At 35.6% G+C, this 19,098-nt stretch overlaps 1 protein-coding gene across 2 annotated transcripts in view; it reads right to left on the reverse strand.

Annotated features, from left to right (window-relative positions):
- The window catches only part of NEGR1 (neuronal growth regulator 1), an 808,029-nt gene that overhangs the window by 89,097 nt on the left and 699,834 nt on the right, over positions 1 to 19,098 (reverse strand). The window lies entirely within an intron of this gene.

Below are 19,098 nucleotides of genomic sequence, written 5' to 3' on the forward strand. Positions count from 1 at the left end.
AAACTGAGTTTCGACCAAGGTAATGTCTTACTTTTGGAATGGGCCAATTTCTTCACAACTGTTACATAAAGAGGTCTCATCTTCTTTGCCTGTGTAAATGTTTTTTAACTTCCAAAGACCAGACGAAATGCCACGTCATCCTCAAAGTTCTCCCTCATCTGCAACAGACTCTTCTCTAAGCTCTATCAATATTTAATGCTTATAATAATAATAATAATATATTTAAATATGCTGGTTTAAAAACAGTATATTGTAGCTGTTATGTGGTATTTAAAAATTGTTACGGATCTTGTCTTACTCCATAGTGGGATTGGCATTAGTATGCAAATGATACCAAAGAGTGAGTATCAGCTTTTCCATGTATTTGTTATTGGCCCCCATATTTATTATTACTCTATTTCCTCTCAAGCACACATGCCGTAGTATGTGCACACACATTCTTTTCTATTTGAAACCTCATAATAGATTGTGATCCAATAAAGATGTGACTTTTTAATCACTTGGTATGTATACATAATTGATTTATATCTTTAAAGCAATGATGGTATATTTTCTTTAAAATTGTATCATTTGTGGGGCACCTGGGGGCTTAGTCGGTTAAGTACCCAATTCTTGGTTTTGGCTCAGGACATGATCTCAGGGTCATGGGATGGAGCACTCATAGAGCTCTGTGCCTGCCGTGGAGTCTGCTTAAGATTCTTTCCCCTTCTCTCTCCCTCTCCCTCCACTCCTCCCCCTGCTCACACATGTGCTTTCTCTAAATAAAATCTTTAAAAAAACAATTAAAAAATAAAAATAAACAAAATTATATCATTTGTGACTCATTCATGGTGATTCAGTGAATAAACTGAATTTTAACTTTACCACAAAGTAAATATTTTCAGCATGAATTTTAAAGTCAGTTGAGGTATAAATGATCCCACAATCTGGAATATTGCTGAAAGTCTCAACCATCAGTTTTCCACATTATGAAATAAATTTGCCCTGAGTTCAGAGAAACATGAATTCTAGGTTTTATCACCTGACTCTGCTTCTAGGAGCTGTATGACTAGAAAATTCTTTCAGTCTGACAAACCTTAGTTTATCTATCTATAAAATGAAAAGTAGGTGATCTCCATGGGCCCTTTATAAACCACCACCACCACCACCACCACCCAATGATTCTGTATTCATACAAAAATGTTCACTCCCTGGTAACATACCAAAGAAAGTCAAAATGTATAACATGATAGTGAAAAGACAAGGTTTATAAAAATATAAATAGGAAGAAATGGCATGAGAAGAAATATAAGGACTATTTATTTATATATCTGCCTCCAATAGAGTTTATTAAAGTTATTGTGAGTCACACAAAAAACCTTTATTAAAATAAAACATTAATTACTTATTTATATATTCAAAAGGTAAACATTGATCAGCATTGTTCTATGTGTACAGAGTTCTACTGACTTCTTTGCTACACTTTCAGAGGCAAAATACACTGAAATAATCAACAATGAATTAAAAGTGATTCTATTTAACCTTCAGGTTTATTGTAAATTTCAATATATAATTAGGTATGCCCTATGATTATTTGGCCAGAAGCCAAATCTTTTGGAAAAGAAAGATACACTCAGACCTGAGGGTTGTAACATTGAGTGTACATGTAATTCTCTCAGGCCGTGAAATGTTTCTTAAGGTATAATTTACTCAGCAAAACTCCTGTGGCCTGAAACAATGTTAAAAATCTCACCAAAAAGAAGGCTGACTTCTGAAATTGGCTTGATGACTGTGCAGATCCAGGCTACAAAGAGCTTTTGGAGTGTGACTTGAGAAGAAGGGGCAAAATGAAGACAGAACATTTTGACTGCTTTTCAGGCACCTTCACTGCAATTGACAGCATGCTCAGCATAATATGGTCTGCGAAGCTGAGTGTTGGTTAATAAAAAATTATTTCATGCTTACCTAAGTTTAGGAAATCCTGAATTAAACAGTTTACCAGGTTTCTTTATGACAGGGTTTTTCAGAATCTCTAATGTGCATATTGTATAACTTGAATCTTCAAGACAATGATATAGTATGCAGAGTCATCAAATCTATTTGACCAACAGAACCACTTTGTCTCAAAATATGTCACAAGACTAGCTTTTGTGGTCAAGTATATAAATTCCCCTTTGACTCCAAAAGCCTTTGTTTCACTATTAACATATCACATTACATTTACTTGTTCCTCAGAGGCTCAACTAAACAAAATGGAAAGAGTTTAGCTCCCAGGAGCCCAGAGACTTCCACAAAAGTTCCACAGAGTTGACGCATTATTTTTACTTATTGATTCCATGTAGATCAATGGTAGGATGTTGTAAAATAAATCATCTGAGAGGAATTCTTTTCTGGTTGTGTTGAGATAAGCTACATCAAAGAGAGATATATTCTTTCATTAATATTCTTAGAGTCACAAAATATCAGCATTCGTATTTGTGCTGAGATGATTGGTCAAAGATACACAGAACCAATATTAAATATAACTGATGTGAATAACCTTGTAGTGTGAACACATAACAAGGCGTATCTTTCTTTCTTTATATCTAAACTTAAATTGGCCAAATTCTACATCAGGATTTTAGAAAAAGCAAAGCAAAACAAAACAAAACCTCAAGAATTCATCCAATGGAGGGTTCATATTATAATATCTACAGTATAATTATATTCTGCAAACATAGGTGGATTCACTGGAAATGTGTTAAAATGGGGATAACTGAAATTCTAGATTAAGTAAATGATGAAGTATGATGCATGAGGGCCTGCATAATAGCTTGCTTAATTGAAGTACCACTATTTTTTATTCTCAAGAAAAATCCAATATTTTCCTTTCAAAATAGAAATATTTCTTGTTTTGTAAAATCAAGTGTTATATTTTTAAATAACTTTCAATTACATTAAATGAAATCTTTTATGAGATACAATTTTTTCTGTTGGCAATATTAATCGTGAAAACACTTCTTACCACCCCCACCCCGTAGATAATATAAAGTATATAGATAGAAACGTATTTAACAGAATGCTTTACTAAGCAAAGGTGAAAGTGAAAGCGTCATTTGTGATAACTGTACTGTATTTAAGGAAAAATACTCTGTACTCTTTAATGTTGCATTTTCCAAAGTTTTAAATGTTGTGGTATTTAGTTTGAGTGCAATCGATACAAGGACTAAGCACAAAATTTGTGTAACATCTGTTCACAGAAAAACTATACATGGTATCACTAAATTAAGTAGTACTTGGAAGGAAACAAATACTAAGAAAACTTTAAAAATTGTGTTAATGAAAATGCTATAAGAATAAGATGCACTGGAAACTCGGATTATCAAGAAGTTAATAGCTTTGCTATTACCATGTAATAGTTTTGCTATATAAAACATGGACAAGAAACATGATATATGTAATACACTAATAAATGTGACAGATTAAATAATTTCTCCTATAGCAGAGTTACAGATATAATTATATATACAATTTAGAAAGACTGAATTCAGATGAATCTTGTAGAAACCAGTTTTATTACTTCGTAAGGAGACTTCATAGAGTAATTCAAAAAGCTAAAGTCTGGGGCATTCCTTTGTGTCCACGAGGCAGATTTAGTGTGCTAGCTTACCGAACTACTTTCCTACCTACTTTCTCTGACTAATACAGAAAGCTGTCCCCACCTTCACCTCCCCCAAAAAGTAAGCTATGAGGAAAAGCACACAGAGTGATTATTATCCTGGCCAATCTGCCAGTACTTAGGTCCTGGCTCTCATGCTTGTGAGACCAGAAACTTGTTTTTCCTATGTTTTTAGTTGATAAGATTAGGAGAGGAATTCTTGCTGAATAAATTCAGAAGAAGCTAAGGAAGATATGCCAGTGTCTGAATGTATAATAAAAACTCTGGTTGATCAGCATCTTTCTCCTGAAAGCCAAAATTAAATACAATGGAGTTTATATATATTTTTCTAAAATATCTCAAAGTCCTAATAGGTATCTGTTTTGACCTTCATAACGAACAGAAGAAACTGAGGCTCAGGGAAGTGAAGTAACCTGTTTAAGATCACACGGCTGGAAAAACACAACGTCAGATTCAAACTGAGGTCTCAGGCAGCTTATTTTGATACAGTGTTTTCAAACTGAGAGCTGTCTGAATTCCTTTTAAAGAGATTTTATGACCCAGTGAATTTGGGACTATGTGCATGGACCAGGGATTTTTTAAAAAAACTTGTTCATTGAATAAGGAAATGTCTTTTTAAAAAGATATATACTTGGTAAAAATGATTCCTTAAGGATTATCATAAAAAATGAAAAGATATAATTTCAAAATTCTCATAGAATTAATGGGCCTTTAAGAGGATGGGTGAGAATTTCAGTTGAGAAACTGGCTTAATTTTTAAGATCACAGGATTTGGAGTCAGTTAAAGCCTGACTGCAATCACTCACTCATTAGCTCTTTTGGCTTCAGTTTCTTCCGTAAGCTGGGATGAAAATAACCACTCTTAGGATCATCATGAAAATTAACTGAGATGATATATTTAAAATTATTGAACACAGTGTCCACTACAGCGTAATTGCTCAATATATGGTGACGACTGTGATTTGTATTTCCATCCCAATGCTGTCCACTGAGGCATGCTGACCTTCTTCCTGGGTATCATTACTAGCTCATCAAGCCTGGAATCAGATTCAGTCCCAAGCATTCATGGCTCTCTGCTAGGCAGATCAAGTTTGCATTTGCCTGCCAGAGAAATCTCTCCTGGTCAGGGCTTAGAGGGACAACAAATAGTTTGTTTCAATGACTCCCTTGGTGGGCTACCAATTCATACCCTACATTCTTTAATGAGATATGTTAAGATCTGTAAACCATTTATAAGGAAGTCAAAGACCTAGAACACCGTTTTGTTTGTTTATTCAAGGTAATGTTTAAGCCTTAGCTCTTTATTCTGGGAAGGCAGAACCACTTCTAAGTTCTTAAAGTAACACTTCATTTCGGCTCCCGTGTACTACTTACTATGAAAGATAACTTGTGTGAAGAATGTGAAGTCAACTACTCCTTAGCTGCTCTTTAGTGTCACAGGCTTGTATGGGACAAGGAAAGGCAACAAGGGAGAGCAGATGGAGAAAATGGGAAGGTGATTTCAAATCTCCTTAGGAAGGTACAAGGGAAGCTGCTTTTACTTGCCACCAAGAGATTTCTGTCACTCCATTCCGAAGCAGCAGGCTTTGAAGGCTGCATCCATCTATGGTTACATGAGCCCACTGGAAATTTTTGCATTTGCACGAGATCCATCGTTATTCGAACTTGCCAGAGTGAAGGACAAGTTAGTTGTGATTTGTCACTCTTGGGAATTTTAATTAGTAGCCTGATAATGTGAGAATTGGTAGAGTTGTTTTCTCTCATTGAGCTTAGTTCCAGGGTCTCTGACCTGGGACAGAGATTTATGTCTGAGTTGAATCTTTCTCATTCTAAATTCCTGGATTCAATGCAGATTTTTTGGAATAAACTATATTCACAAAGTGCTATGTACCCATCTGACTGGGAAACAGTCAATTTAACTAGGCTCATAAGGAACACCAAAGCAATTTCACAGCCGATTTAGACCCATAGACCTTTTATATCCTTTTTATAGGAAAGTCATAGAATTTAAGAGTTGGAAGCAAACTTTAAGATCATCTATCCCAAGCACTCCATTTTATAGAACCTATATTCCCAGGGTAATGAGAGAGTCCATTGAGGACAGGGGCCACATCTTAATCATCAATATTCTTTTTTTTTTTTTTTTAAGATTTTATTTATTTGACAGAGAGAGACACAGTGAGAGAGGGAACACAAGCAGGGGGAGTGGGAGAGGCAGAAGCAGGTTTCCTGCTGAGCAGGGAACCCGACGCGGGGCTCAATCCCAGGACCGTGGGATCATGACCTGAGCTGAAGGCAGATGCTTAACGACTGAGCCACCCAGGCGCCCTAATCATCAATATTCTTGAATGAGTTGAGGCATGTCTAAACCCCTAAACTAGTCATTGACTTGATTTGAGGCATTTTTGGATAATTAACTGTGGCCTCCTAATCACTGTATTATATTGTTTAAATAGATTATTATCCTATATCACTCAGCCCCCAACAAATGAAATATTAAATACAAATAGATGGTTTGGCACAGTGTGCTTCAACAACCAGGCAACAGGATTGAATTTTTCATATTTCAATGGTCAGGGGTACAAACAATTGCAATATATTACTACTGAGTCTGTAGAAGCAATCTTTGCTCAAGGGCTTAAGCAAATCACATTTTGGTGAATATTACTGTAGGAAGGAAAAAGATGTAAAATTCCAACACAAATCAGTACAGATCTTTCTTGACTTACAATGGGTTTACATCCTGAATAACACAAGCTGAAAATATCGTTAAGTCAAAAATGCGTTTAATGCCCTCAATCTATTGAACATCATAGCTTAGCCTAGCCTATCTTAAATATGCTCCGAACACTTACATTAGCCTACAGTGGGGCAAAATCATCTAACACAAAGCCTATTTTATAGTAACGTGTTGAATATCTCACGTAATTTATTGAATACCGTACTAAAGGAGAAAAGCAGAATAATTCTAAGTCTCTCAGTTGTTTACCTTCATGATCCTGTGGCTGACTGGTTGCTGTGGCTCACTTCTGCTGCCCAGCACCACGAAAGAGTACTGGACTGCATATTGCTAGCCCAGGAAAAGATCAAAATTCCAAATTCAAAGTACAGTTTCTATTGAATGCATGTTGTTTTCACATCATCCTGAAGTTGAAAAAATCGTTAAATTGAACCATCCTAAATCAAGGACCCTCTGTCGGTGGGAAGGACACTGATGTCTTCAGTAGAGAAAACGGCACACAGGTGCCACCTAGTGACTGTATTCTTCTGGCTGCGAAAAGTACAGATTTGTTAGCATGGAGAATGGGGTTTGTTTATACTTCGGGTCATCTATAAATACATTATAATACAAAATGTCTATTCACAATTTACTCTGCGCTGTCGAGTTTGAAAGATAAACTGAATAATTCCCTGCAAGCCTTTAAATAGCACAAAGGCAAAGCAGTGTAAGATGTTTATCAAAGTGCTTTGCTCTTTATGGGTACACAGACCATCAGTTCTAGATAAACCCAATAAGCAGAATTTCTAACATATGACGTGATCAAAGGGGTAGAAGACATTCCTGCATCCATTATTATATTTTAGGGTTATCCCTATGATTTCTTTAGCACAGTGTATTGCACATAATAGATACTTGATAAAGGATGTTGGAGGAGTGCATGCATTAATGCATGGATAACTACAGAAATCCTTGAACTTAAGAAATTTCAAGAGAAATAATGTTATCTTGGAAAGTGGACAGGTCTGATTTGTCCTCACTACCTAGATGATCAGCAGTAAGACAACCAACTCATATCTAGGTATAAACTCATTTCGAAATTGAGAGAAATCCTGAAGTGAAAGGACTCTGGTGACTCAAGTTCAGTAGAATGGTAAAGGAGGAGTAAAGCCAAAAAATGGCTTAAAAATGCTATGAATGAAATATGAGGATTGGTGAGATGTACCACCATTTCTACTTGGCAGCAGAAATCACTTCTGATGGGATAGACTTATTGATGATATGAAGCTAGTCAAGTTGCCATTGTTAATTATAAAACAAGTATAAAAGATGCCCCTGTCCCTTTCTCTCTCTCTCTCTCTCCTTGTCTATCACCACCCTTCCCACAACAATACTTTCTAAAATCAAGCCTAACTGTAAGGGCACAGGCTTACATGTTCACATGTGTGGTTGCCTAATGATTGTAATGCCCTGCTGAATTGATTGGCTCTACTTTTTTTTTTAAGATTTTATTTATTTATTTGACAGACAGAGACACAGCCAGCGAGAGAGGGAACACAAGCGGAGGGAGGGGGGAGAGGAAGAAGCAGGATCCCAGTGAAGCAGGGAGCCCGATGTGGGGCTCGATCCCAGGACCCTGGTATCACGCCCCAGGCCGAAGGCAGACGCCCAACGACTGAGCCACCCAGGTGCCCCATGATTGGCTCTCCTCTTATACAACAAAAAGCAATAAGTAAATGTGATGGGCAGTTCATGAATTGGGAAGATTTTGATTGCCTGGCTGCATAATTAGAAGCAGAAAGTCCATACGTGCATAAGCCAATAAATGGATTTTTGAAAACTACTAACATCATCTCTTTTCAAAACCTCTAAGACACAAGATGTGATGTTAATGGAAGGCACTTCGTTTTTGTGTGTTTAGATGAGCAAAAGAGTGTTTGTTGGTCCATTTCAGGAAGAAGACTAGTTGGCATCCTATTGGAATAAAAATGTCCAAACAGGTGCCTCCCAATATATGATGGCTCAGATTGGTGATCATTATGAAGAAGTCAATCAGCAGATGAGTTTGGGTTGTTAGACTGCTGTGAAAATGGCATGAGAATAGAAATAAAACCCCTAACATGATGGAGGAAAATACAAAAAATATTTGCTGATTTTGTGGCTCCTTGGGTAAGCTGTTTGACAAATAATTCATAATCACAAGACTACTTTGAGTGGGAGGTGTTTGTTGAAAATACTGTAACTCACTTTGAAATAAGAGTTTNATATTTGCTGATTTTGTGGCTCCTTGGGTAAGCTGTTTGACAAATAAATCATAATCACAAGACTACTTTGAGTGGGAGGTGTTTGTTGAAAATACTGTAACTCACTTTGAAATAAGAGTTATAAGATTGCCATTTTCAAACAGTACAAAACAGCCTTGTCTATTCACATTTACAAAGTCTCCATTTAGTCTGCTTAAGGTAAACAGTGGGAGAAAGATGCAAAGTCGGCAAATACACCTGACCGGATGATCAGCAGAGGTCTAAGATTTGGATCTCTGGATTTTTTTTTTTTTAAAGATTTTATTTATTTATTCGACAGAGATAGAGACAGCCAGCGAGAGAGGGANGTGATCAGCAGAGGTCTAAGATTTGGATCTCTGGATTTTTTTTTTTTTTAAAGATTTTATTTATTTATTCGACAGAGATAGAGACAGCCAGCGAGAGAGGGAACACAAGCAGGGGGAGTGGGAGAGGAAGAAGCAGGCTCACAGCAGAGGAGCCTGATGTGGGGCTCGATCCCATAACGCCGGGATCACGCCCTGAGCCGAAGGCAGGCGCTTAACCGCTGTGCCACCCAGGCGCCCCTGGATCTCTGGATTTAATGATTTATATGGCAACAAAAATTCTCCTCTGCCCAATAATATCCACTCAATGTGCATGGTCAACTGTGAAATTTCCACTGTTAGAAAGAAATTGTTTAGGGTTAAACAGGCAGTTCCTTTCAAAACACAAATACTCCTGGGAAGGTGCATACTTGAGGTAATTTGTCATTAAAATGATCACACGAGCATGTATTGGTTTAACAACTGATCCACTAATAAAAACTGGCTGAAATTCATTCATTTCCGACTGTAACCGTTCCAGGCACGGTGAGAATCTCTGGGCTGGGAGGAATGACTGAGGATACAGGTGTTCTACAGGAGGCAAGAAGCACTAAAGTGAAAATTGTTCTCCAAAGTGGTCAAGAAAAACAAACATCAGAGGGTTTACTTTCCCAGCAGTTTTACCCTATTCTCCTAAATGCAAAATCTCCATTAAAACACCTTTCCCCCTTTAAGTTTCTTTTTAGTATTTCAAAATTAAAGCCAACTTAAAATATATGCATTCCTACTTGGAATAACTACAAATAAGCATTTGCTTGTTGACTTTTACAGAATCATATGTCCAAGAACAAAGGAACTGTTTCCTACATGTATTATTGAAAGAGTAATCACTTATTACACCAAAAGTCATTAACTCCAATTGTTTCAAGATTTACTAGCATTTCTGATTCCTTCCTGTATGGATTCCTTCTCTAATTGACCATTGGGCAGTTGGGATTTATCTCTTACATTAAGATCTTTTAGTCTTCTGTGTGTGTGTAATATCAGCTCATTTGTTTTTTAAATAAAATATTGTAATATTGTTGGTAATAATATGGCCTAACAAATAGGACTTATTTAATGGATATTTTTACCTCTTATAGATGAAATAGGTGATTATAAACACTTAATGTAAAATTCAATGTTCAAGTAGTCAGTATTCTAAAAAATTCATGACCCGGATATTGGAAAATCCAAGATTTAGTAGGTCTTGAGGCAAAATATTACGTGTAGAGAAAAGAAATTATTTCATCACCTTATGTGATAGACAGAATAATGACCTCCCAAAGGTGTCCACTACCTAATTCCTAGAACCAATAAATGTATTACATTACATGGCAAAGGGGAATGAAGGCATCAGATAGAATTATGGTTGCTAACCAAGCAACTATAAAATAGGGAGACTATCCTAGATTATTTGGGTGGGTCCAGTGCAATTCCAGGGTACTTAAATGTGGACGAATGAAGCAGGAGTCAGTAATGTGCTATGAGAAGGACTTGAATGGCCATTGCTGGCTTTGAAGTTGGAAGAAGAATGTAAATGAAGGAATGTGGACAACCTCTAGAACCTGGAAAAGGCAAGAAAGCAGACTTTCCCCTAGAGCCTCAAAAAAAGAACGCAGTCCCGTGGACACCTTGATGTAAACCAGGGAGATTCATTTTAGACTTCTGACCTCCAGAACTCTAAGATAATAAATCTGTGTTGTTTTAAACCACTACGTTTGTGGCAATTTGTTATAGCAGCAGTAAGAAACAAATAAGCCAAGGAAATCATTCATTCCTCCACCCGTTCACGCATTCGATAAATGTTGCATGTCTCCTAAATGCAAGACAGTGCCACATTCATCTAACCAGTGTTCAGCTAACAGAGCTGCCTTTTGTTTTCTTTCTTTCTACTGGTAAACCAGGAATGATGAGATAAGTAGTAAAGTTTCCCCTTTTGTGAGGATTTTGGGAGGAAATTTTACTTCCCATCGGCTTTTGATTCCTCCTTTTTTGAGTAGATATATGTTGGTAACTCCATCCCTATGTGCATTTAAACTCTATGTTGGGCTTGGAAAGATGCATGTTTATGTCTTTTAATATATAAAGGTATGCATTTCAATTCTAATTTTTCAAGCTGCTGAAAAATTCCTCATGTCCATTCATTCATTTATGCATTCATGGAATAAGTTTGGATATTCCAGTCACTTTTTAAGACACTGTAGATAGATGTTTTTTTTAAAGATTCAAAATAAACAGAAGGAACAAAAAACTTGCCTCCTTCTATAAAAGACCTTGCCATCTAGAGCTGTGACAGACACATACCTCCAAATATAATGAAAGGCATTAAAGTGCTTTGATGATTGTGACATAACCCCATAATTTCTTATATAGTATAATATACTAGTTTTTACCTGGTAAATACTTATTAGAAACTCACATTTGTAAGTCTATGTTATTTTAAGTATGTAGAGAGGTGGTAATCAATCATTAATAATCTTAATACTTCTGCTATATATTAATCATTTGATTTAACATATTAAAAGGCTTGCTATTAGTATGTGTGGTGTTTGACTTTGAGGCGTTGATCTGTATCTTTAGTGGTGCTTTACTCTGAGCCCAGAGTAAACCAAAAGACCAGGAACCTAAAATGATATTTTGAGATAAAGCTAAAGATATGTTAAGAAAGAAAGGACTGAGAAAACAGCGAGAGTATAGCGCACCCCACTTTCTTCATCTCTATAAAAAGGGCATCATATTCTAAATTGCATCATAGATTTTCTGCTATATTTTATCTGGAAATTAATCAACTAATTATGGATAATTATAATTAATATCTGAATTCATTATATTCAGGCATATTAATTAGAATTTGAAATATATTCTGAGCTGTCTTACACTCTAACAATCAGAGAATAATGGAAGCCTGATTGTTTCGAATTAGGAAAAAAACCCCACAAACCTTAAAATAAATTTTGAAATAATACCACAAGTTCAATACTTATTTTGCTGGAATTCATCACCAGCTGCAAAGAGATTTTTGTACTCAGGTAGCCATTTTCTTTTCTTTTCTTTTCTTTTTTAAGACTTTATTCATTTACTTGACAGAGAAAGAGAGAGCACAACCAGGGGAGCAGCAGAGGGAGAGGGAGAAGCAGGCTCCCCACCAAGCAGGGAGNCTTTTTTAAGACTTTATTCATTTACTTGACAGAGAGAAAGAGAGAGCACAACCAGGGGAGCAGCAGAGGGAGAGGGAGAAGCAGGCTCCCCACCAAGCAGGGAGCCCGACATGGGGCTTGATCCCAGGACCCTGGCTGGGATCATGACCTGAGCCGAAGGCAGACACTTAACCCACTGAGTCACCCAGGTGCCCCTCAGGTAGCCATTTTCTTAAAAGATGGCAACAAACTTGTAGATAGGGATTAGAATTTCAAAGACCTCACTTGGTGCCTCCTCACCTCCGTTCTTACTTTTCTACTCTTACAGAATTATGTGTGCAAAATACACAGTAATATTATTCCCCTGTGTACAATAAAACAAAACACCGAATCCTTACCCAAACAACAGGATAAAGTCCAACCCATTTGGCAAAATGTTTGGTTTATTTTCCTTATCTTGGTTGGTGTCCCACCATTTGCAAAAAGCGGTGGTGGTCATCCTTGTTTGAAACCTCTCCTTGTCCTTCAAATCTAATCAGTGACCAAACCTTGATAAATCATCCTTCTAAATAATTTTTGAACAGATCCTGTTCTCTCCTTGCTACTAGCACTCTCCTGCATCAGGCTCTCATCAACTTTTCCCAGATATTATATAAGAACATTTTCTGGTGCCAGTCTTGCTCAAACCAATTATTTCTCCACCTTGAACCTCAAAATTACATAGGAAGTCTAATGATCAGCCTATGTCTATGGTTAAACAGACCAAACTTCCAAGTAATATACACAACACCCTTCATGATCTTGCTCTGTTCATCCATAGCCCTATTGAACTCTGATCAATTTACACTTCAGAGATTATTTGGATTCTCTCTCAAACACACTGTACTATTTTATGCCTCTGTTTATTTTGCCCATGCTCAGCTCTCTGTCTTGAATGGCTTTCCCCCTTTATCTCTATGCTTAAACAATTCAGAAATCACCTCCAGGAAGCCTTTTCTGACATTCCTCAGGCAGGATCAGAGTTCCCAGAGTGCATTACACATATCTGTCTTATAGTACATATTGCTTTATATTAATTTCTTCTGTTTCCATGTCTCTCTCCTCTGGTGGAATGTGAGATTCTTAAAAGACAAGCAGTAGGCCCCTTTACATCTCCAACAGATAATGCAGTGTTTGACACACTTAGATGCTTATTAAGCTGTTCTTGGGAACTGACAGAAACTTCACAAGCTGTCTTACCTTTTCAACTTCTGCCAGTTTCCTTGTTTTTCTGATGCTGCCGTCCTATGGACCACATACGTCTGTTATCCATTCATACACCCATCCATTCACCCGTTCATTTACTTATCCATCCACCCATCCACTCATCCATCCATCCATCCATCCATGCATCCATCCATCTATGGGTAGTGTGGTATATTTCTTTGATCCAAGCATTGAGATTTCTGAATTTTCTATTTAGTAAACAAGGGGATAAATTATCCAGTCTTTTCTTGCTATCATGTAACTACTTCATTTTTTATTATTTTCATCCCTCTGTATTCATAAATAAGTTTTACTGAAGCATATTACTGTTACTTATAAGATTCTTCTATGGTCTAACCCTGTGGACTACACATGGGTTTCTAAGCCATTCATTCATTCATTGAGAAAAGAAAACCCCGTGAAAAGTGGACATTTTTGTCTTTTAGTATAAAACTTGATAATGCAATTTAAAAAACTGATTTAATGCCCTTTCTCAATTGCCATAAAAATGCTAGCATAAAAAGTATTTTTAGGAACTGTTAATATCTATAAACTGATGCAAGAGAGCGAGTTTTGGTTCAACTGGTAGTAAATTTGTGTTTTTTATTTATTATCTTCCTTTTACATGAGTTTTAAAAAATGCTGGAAGTTAGATATGACCTATATAAACCAAAGGCTGGAAAGTAATTAGTTGTCAGGAAACTTCCTAACTCTTGGGTTTAATTTTCGGTTCAAATGCTTTGTTAAGTGGCTCGGTATTTTTGTTGAAACCGTCTGGCAGACATAGAGGACCTGCTAAGTACCAGCACAGTAGTAGACAGTAAATACACAGAAATCAAATAAGATTTTTCTCATTTTCTATACTTTCTATGCCTTTGACTTTTTAAGCATTTCCTTTGCTTATGATGGTATCCGCATTCCTTGCCAACTATGTCTAATCTATGATCCTGTCCATACATATGAAGATTTCCTCTAGGCAGAATTGTCTGCTTTTTCTCTAGATAGAAATTATAGAATATATTATCTTGAATAATGGTTACTTACACATATGCCTGTCTCCTTAATAGATTATAAACCCCTTTAAAATAATAAACTTATGCTTCCAGCACTTGGTGTCTGATACAGTTGTTACTCAATAAATATTTGCTAAATGATGAACAATACCCTTCAAACACAAAACGGGGCTTCCTAGGGTAAGCTGAATGAAAGCATTTTCCTTTGTAAGAAAACCCAGGAAACCAGAGAGGTGAAAAATTATTTGTGAGGTAGATGAATCGGGAATTATTTGATTTAAAGTGGGATTTCTTTACATAATGTTGTGTCTTCTGGTGCATAGAAATGATTCAGTTTATAAACATCATATTTTGTTTTTTCAAAAATGAGTTCTTTCCTTTAAGTGAGGCACATATATTTGATGATCAAGTACTGGGCATTGTAATTTTGGTTTTGCCATATACTTGCTGAGTGACCTTGAGTGAAATACCTGTTTTGTCTTTTTACTTGGCTGTAAAATGGAACTCGGTTTGTTTCATGCACTTAAACGTGTTCTTGAAACACCAATAAATGGGGCATCTGGGTGGCTCAGTCGATTAAGCTTCTGCCTTCACCCAGGTCATGATCACAAGCTCCTGGGATGGAGCCCCATGTTGGGCTCCCTGCTTAGTTGGGGAGTCTGCTTCTCTCCCTCCCTCTGCCTGCTAGTGCTCTCTGTCTCTCTCAGTCTCTCTCAAATAAATAAATAAATAAATAAGACCTTTAAGAAAAATTAAAAAAAACACCAATAAATACAATGTGTTTAACAATAGCCATTTTTTAAATAGTGGTTTTCAAAGTCCAACTGAAGAGTCTGCATTGACTTCATTGTTTATTTTCAGAAATGGAAAAATATTTTTAAATCACATTTCCAGGGGCGCCTGGGTGGCTCATTCAGTTAAATGTCTGCCTTCAGCTCAGGTCATGATCTCAGGGTCCTGGGATCAAGCCCCTCATCTCCTTCTCCCTCTGCCCCTCACCCTGTTCCTTCTCTCTCTCACTCAAATAAATAAATAAATAAGATACTAAAAAAAAAATAAACTACATTTCCAGTTGTCTAAAGATTTATAAAACGAAGTCATTTTTACTACAAATAACACTGGCATGTAGTTAAAATTAAATTACTTACAAAATAAGAATTTTCAATCGATGACTGGTGAAGATTATTTCTAGGGACATAGGAAAGACAAATGTTGGGTGGGAGCATCTGTGATACTTTAACAAATTCCAAATTTTAATCTTCTGCCTATAGACTAAACAAGGTTGGCTGAATTAATGTCCTGAAAAATTAACACATTATTGTGAGTCTACAGGAAGCCAAATAAATGCTGGCTTGGCCAGACTTTTCACTTTTTTTGATGGCCACTTTGATGCTATGTAGATAGCTATAATAGGGTATTCCGACAGACAGGTTGCACTAGTGAACCAATAGATAGTTGGAGGTAGATTAGCTTACACTGAGTAAGGTAGACAGACTGCAGCCTTAGCCTCTTTTCCATCCTTTAACAAAGAAAAGTCATATATTAATATTACAATATACTTCAAAAGTGATCACAACATGTAATTTAAAAAAAATGAATGTATGTAAATGTTTAAGTTGTTTTAAGAGATGGTGTTGTTATTGGCATTTTTTAAGCCAGATGACCATTACCCAGAATAGCATAGGGTCTATTGTGGCAATTACAATAATGGTAGTCCAAATTTTCTAATTCACTGCATATCTCATTCACTATGAAAAACGTCCCTTATCTTTCAAACTTTGAGACTCTGAGACTGATCAAAGGAGAGTTTGCTTTTGTTCTTGTTACTTACTCTATTTCATGGCCTTTTCTTGAATAATGATGTTAATAATTCAATTTTCATTCCCTTCAATTGAAACAGAATCTGACTTGTCAAGAATATATAAAAAATATAAGTTATGACTCCAGGACCTTCATTTCTTTAGAACTTATGGACATAAATGATATAAATCCATTTTCTTCAATATATTCTCAATCTGTCCAATATTTTCATAACTATATCCACTTTATCTCTGCTTTAACTCTCTGACAGTAATATTACAAAATATGAAATCTGTCTTGAGTTATTTTACATTCTCTTTTTCCACTTCTGTAGAAGCAGTAAATGGACTAGTTTGAAAATCTGATATTTCTTATCCCCTGAAGACTTTTGTGAGAATTTTCATTTACTATTTTTTATTGAGTAAAATGTTTTTAAAGCTTTGTTTTAAAATGACTGGGGCTTTTAACAGTTTGGCTTTATTCATAGGGTAAACTATTTTCTCATCTACCTTTAATGATCTTTTGCTTAGAGTTATATATTGCCAAATTCTTCTCTTTTGTTTCTTGCACAGCGGACTGCACATACTTTTAAAAGCTTTTGTTTATCATTTATACCACTCTTTAAATCCTACTATAACCACATGCTCTTCAAATCCCTGACTAACCAAACCATTCTCTGGAGGCCTTTAACAAATTCACAATTAATGAAGGATGAGTCTCATCGAAAGCTCTGTTTTTCTACTTTTNATGACTGGGGCTTTTAACAGTTTGGCTTTATTCATAGGGTAAATTATTTTCTCATCTACCTTTAATGATCTTTTGCTTAGAGTTATATATTGCCAAATTCTTCTCTTTTGTTTCTTGCACAGCGGACTGCACATACTTTTAAAAGCTTTTGTTTATCATTTATACCACTCTTTAAATCCTACTATAACCACATGCTCTTCAAATCCCTGACTAACCAAACCATTCTCTGGAGGCCTTTAACAAATTCACAATTAATGAAGGATGAGTCTCATCGAAAGCTCTGTTTTTCTACTTTTCAATTCCATTCAATTCAACATATATTTATTGATCTTTCTACAATAATCCTTTTTCTTAAAAAAAACCTCGCATTATTTTTTCCCTAAAATTGCAGTGCTAATTCAATTTTAAACTACTTTTCATGTGTTCATTGTTTTGAAACATTGATCCTAGCAATGAATTGACCAATTTGGGGTTAATGACTATTTGACCATTTGAATGACCATCGCCTTAGGCATTCCATAGACAGTGGCAAAAAATATAAGGTCTCAGAGTACTTGAGAGACTACACAGTCCAAATGATATGTAGTCCAATATATCTATACTTATATAAGCTATATATGTATGCTTTATATACCAATATGTTATATACGTGTATATTTTTCCTCACATTTTAACCTACGCTTTTATCATACTTCCTCCATAGTAGGCACTTTTATAGGCATTTTACCGGTTTTTACTTACTCAATTTTCATAATAACTCTACATGGTAGTTACTATTATTATTTCACCCTCATCCCATTTATCAAATGACGACTCTGAGGCAGAGAGAGGTTAAGTAAACTCGATGAAGCTTACACAGCTAATAGTAGCAGAGCTAGGATTCTAATCCAGGCAGTTGGCCATGTTCTTAACCCTTATGCTCTGCATTGTTTAAAGACATATGAATCTTGGTAGAGGTAAGAACAATTCACTTGTTTGTTTTCTGACTTTTGATTTTTTTTTTTTTTGTAAGAGTCTCTTCCATTGAAAGAATTTTGATACAGATAGCCTATTGAAAAAGTCTTTTTTTAATTCATAATAATATTTTTATTATATTATGTTATTCACCATACAGCACATCCCTGGTTTTGATGTAAAGTTCGATGATTCATTAGAAAAAGAGTCTCTTTATGCTTATCTTCAATAAAACTTTCTCCGAAAATATAAAGTCAGCAGTACTATTGCTGAATGCTACCAGACACTACTTCTTAAAATACTTTGATTTCACTCTTTATTTGAATAGATAGAGAAGGTAATCTGCCCTTCTAATTTACGAAAATTTCATCCAATAATTAGGGCATGGCCTAAGAAGAAAAGTAAGTACTTATCTAATCTTTACTTCAAATCACTAGGTGACAGTGATATAGAAGTTATTTAATATCCTCTTTAAAATTGATGGAAAAAAGATTAAAAAGTTTACCAACAAGATTAATAACTCTAAGATCTCATATGAACCTGAGATTATATATCTCTGTGAAGGCCCTAGGTATTCATAGGAATCATATTTAGTGAGTCTTTTTATAAGTGAAGAGAAAAATCAGATTCAAATGATTAATAGCTCTAATGATATTGACATGGCACTCAAACTTGGGAGGCTATTAACCCTATCTGTGAAATGGAGAGATTTTTTTAATCATATAACTTAAACCTTGTATGTATAAACTGTGAAATAATTTAAAACAGACTACTCAAGTATGCTTTGGTTTGAGAGGTTATGAAAACGTATTCTATAATTTGACCAGAAAGTGTTATAATATGAGATTCTTTAAATACATAATCATAGACTTGCTCAAACTTGTTTCATTCAGGGGGTGGGGATAATTCATAATCATCTAAAGTAATTTTAAGCATTTTTGATTGATTACAATTTGAGATAGAATTTTTTTTTTCATTTCTAAAACACTTAGTTTCTCAGATCAGCAAATCCTGTTTTAGACTAAAATTTAGAGCCATTTCTGGAATGAGAGGAGAAACAACTATTTAACCAACTTATACCTCTTTATGGGTCGGCAGCATCAACAAATCCTTTAACTCAGCAGTTACGAGAAATCCCTATGAACTTTTCAAAGCTAAATAACTTTAGCAGCTACTTTCTTCTTTAAATAGCCAGCAGCCAACATTCAAAACGAACT

The sequence above is a fragment of the Ailuropoda melanoleuca genome, chromosome 2 (genome assembly GCF_002007445.2).
Source record: "Ailuropoda melanoleuca isolate Jingjing chromosome 2, ASM200744v2, whole genome shotgun sequence".
Classification (NCBI taxonomy): domain Eukaryota; kingdom Metazoa; phylum Chordata; class Mammalia; order Carnivora; family Ursidae; genus Ailuropoda; species Ailuropoda melanoleuca.